The sequence below is a fragment of the Aplysia californica genome, unplaced genomic scaffold, assembly GCF_000002075.1.
Source record: "Aplysia californica isolate F4 #8 unplaced genomic scaffold, AplCal3.0 scaffold00516, whole genome shotgun sequence".
Lineage (NCBI taxonomy): Eukaryota > Metazoa > Mollusca > Gastropoda > Aplysiida > Aplysiidae > Aplysia > Aplysia californica.
In genome coordinates this window covers 438,954-442,462 of record NW_004797786.1, presented here as the reverse complement: position 1 = coordinate 442,462, position 3,509 = coordinate 438,954, and positions in this window count along the sequence as shown.

Here is a 3,509-nt window from a genome sequence, read left to right as displayed (position 1 = left end):
CCTCTCTCTCTCTCTCTCTCAACTTGCACACAGGACCTCCGAGATTTTTAGCCCTTGACTGAGAAGGCTCAGAAAGATCTTTCCTACCAGAAGAGCCGGAGTGTAGCTGAAAGACAGCAGTAAGAAGGAGCCAAGGAAAAGTAGTGGAAAGGCTGTAGAAAGAATCATGAGCCCCGAGGAGGGAGCAAAGGAGGTAAGAGGGTGGGGACAGAATGTGGAGACGAAAGCAGACGACAGCATATTGCTAGAGAGCTGGTAAAGAGGTGAAAGGAGACAATTTTTGAGAAAAATTTTCCTCCGCTACCCAGATTCGAACCTGAGACCTTAAATGAGAGGTGAACACCTTCCTCTAGGCCACTAGAGCCCCTTCTACACGCAGGAGCCATGATTTAATACATTGATGCAAAAAACGCTTTTCGTTTTTAATTTTAAGAGTTTATCGTTTTGTGTTTTCTGTTGAAAGTCTTGCTCTTGCTCTTTGCTCTTTGTTCTTTGGTCTTGCTCTTGTGCAGTCATAACTCTATCAGTGGGTGTGGCACATGCATCACCATCTGCTGTGACTGTGCGTGAGTTCGCAGAACTAGATCTGGTCCTCGCTCCAGTACTCTTTTTACTATCATCATCTGAATCATGAGTTCCCATCAACTGTTGCGCAACAAAATCATCTTCAACTGAAATATATTATCTGACTGGTTATCTTCAACACCACTGTCAGGAATGTGAAATAACTCAAACAGATTTCTCGCAGAAGGACCAGGCAACTCATCGTCAAATGAATCACTTATCTCGCTTCTTCAAAGCCACCAGCTCTCTCAATTCAGCAATTAAAACTTTCTTCTGTGCAAGCAAACCTTAGCACAGTTGTTTCCCCTGACACAGGCTTCAGAAAGTAGTGATCACCTTCACACCTTCACCTGTCCCGTTCCCTGGATGTCCGTCGGGGCGCTTTTGAAGATTTGGCCTCCAGCTTCAACCCCACCCCCCCTTTCCAGTCTTCAGCTTTTCTGAGCGTGTCTTTGGGTTCCAAGCCTGCCCATTCCTTGTTGATGTTGTCTCCCAACTCTTCTTCGGTCTGCCTCTGCCCATTTTTCCTTGGACGCTGCCTTGCAGGATCATCTTGGTAAGGCCGGATGAACGGGTGACGTGTCCATACCATTGGAGTTTGTGTTTCCTGACTAGAGTGAAACGGTCAGCATATGGTCCAATTTCATTTTTCAATTTTGACATGTTTTTTTGACTTCATCATTTGTGATATGATCTTTGTATGAGATAACAAGGATTTTTCGGAAGCATCCTTTCTCTAGAGCTTTGATCCTTCTTTCAAGGTCTGCATTCAAGGTCCAGGATTCACATGCATACAAAAATACTAACATGACAGGGAACCCATCAGTCTGATCTTTGATCTGAAGTGGTAACAACTACTAAAAGTTTATCTATGTGAAGATTCCAGGAACTCTGTGCTTCGAATAATCATATGGAAGGACCTCTGAAATGTAAATCTTTTCCCCTGCTCCAGAGGAGTCCGGGAGTTCATCAGCTTTGCTACATCTACACAATTATAGTGCGGTCAGAAATTTGTGGCGCAACTTATCTTCAAACTAGCTGGACATCCTTTCGATGAAAGGAATGATCGGCGCATTAACATCAACTGAAAGTCATTGGCAAACTGTATGATTATTTTTATACTCTACTGAAATGGAGCAATAAATCTTGAGAGATGCAAAAAATTAGAAAGTCTAGATCTATACTCTCAAAACAAAATGCGCCTCGCGAAATACCCCGTCCGGCACTTCCACTACGCAGATTTGTTTCGTTTCTCAGTGGAATTTTCACAAAGGCCAAAGAAGGAAGTGAACCTTTTATCAAATAATATCATATTTTTCTAAATTCAGGAAATTGATACAGTAAATAAAAAATCGGGCTCGGTCATGTGGACATATCTATCTTTTTGCAGGTACTTGACAACTTTCAACTCTGTAGCTGTCGTAGTTTTATGGGGAAAAGTAACAAATGTGTTTCCAAGTTGCCAAATATATAATAGATATATCTCTTTAACGAGCAAATCAATGCCACAACAATTGAGGCGATATTATTTGCAAAAACCCCAAAAACTTTTCTTCTTAAATTAATAAAAAATGTGCGCAACGCGGGAAATGGGATTGTTCACAGCACTCCTCGCTTCTCACTCACATTTTGCATACGCATATGGCCTACGTCACAGCACTCCTCGCTTCTCACTCACATTTTGCATACGCATATGGCCTACGTCACAGCACTCCTCGCTTCTCACTCACATTTTGCATACGCATATGGCCTACGTCACAGCACTCCTCGCTTCTCACTCACATTTTGCATACGCATATGGCCTACGTCACAGCACTCCTCGCTTCTCACTCACATTTTGCATACGCATATGGCCTACGTCACAGCACACGTTTTAGTGTCAAAACTTGTGACAAGAAATTAAATTTATAGATCTAGCAAAAAAAATAAATCTAGTGAACACATTTTTTGCACTAAATGTTCTCAAAACATGCGTTCAATAAAGACAAAGATCGTATCAAAGAGTTTACATAACAAGGGTTCACTCATCTCCTGGAGAAACGAAAGAGAATTCAAAACAAAGACTGCAGCGCCATCTGAGCCATTGCGCAGACTTCCGCTGACCCTTTTTTGGATGAGTGAACCATCTTGTTATGTACCATCTTTGATCGTACATAACAAGATAGTCCACTGCTCACTTTGAGCCAATTAAAAAAGTGTCTTCAAAATCCGGTGGCGCCCACATCGAAAAAGCGCGGACTTTGCACATCTTTTTTAGTAACTACGAAATATTCTCTCAAAAGACAACTACATGTAAGATTGGTTGAATATTGACTTTTGAAAAGTCTAAGAAAGTGAAATGAGTCTTTGAATCCAACTTATATCTCGCCCTTGGAGCACAATAAATTTACATGATTATTATTGGTAGACACGCATCAACAACGCCAACATTCCTGTATGTTTGTTTTGATGACACAGGGCAGCATTTCGGTAGAAGACTAGGAGTTAATCCCTTGACTCGGGTATGGTACATTCGACGAGATATTGTATTGGTAAAAATAGCACGTAGAAGACATATCCCTTCGGCTTATATTATTTTGTACTGTATACATCTTTTTGATTGAAATAATTCTTTCGGGCATTTTCCCAAATGAAGAACATAGCCTTGGGAGCATAAAAACTACTTCTAATCATTGGAATTCATAGATACAATCGAGTGTACTGAATTGATTGGTTTTAAAATTAAGTCTCTAGAGTGGCTTTCTTTTCTCTTTCTTTTTTTATTTGTTTTCATGGAACGTTGATCAGACTTGGGTCCTTCCTCATTTTTTCTTTTCTGATTTTAAAGCCTTTCCTGTATGGCTGTGTGCGTAATTTTACTTTTGGCCTCGTGATGACGACGACGACGATGACGACGACGACGACGACGACGATGATGATGACGATGATGATGATGATGATGATGA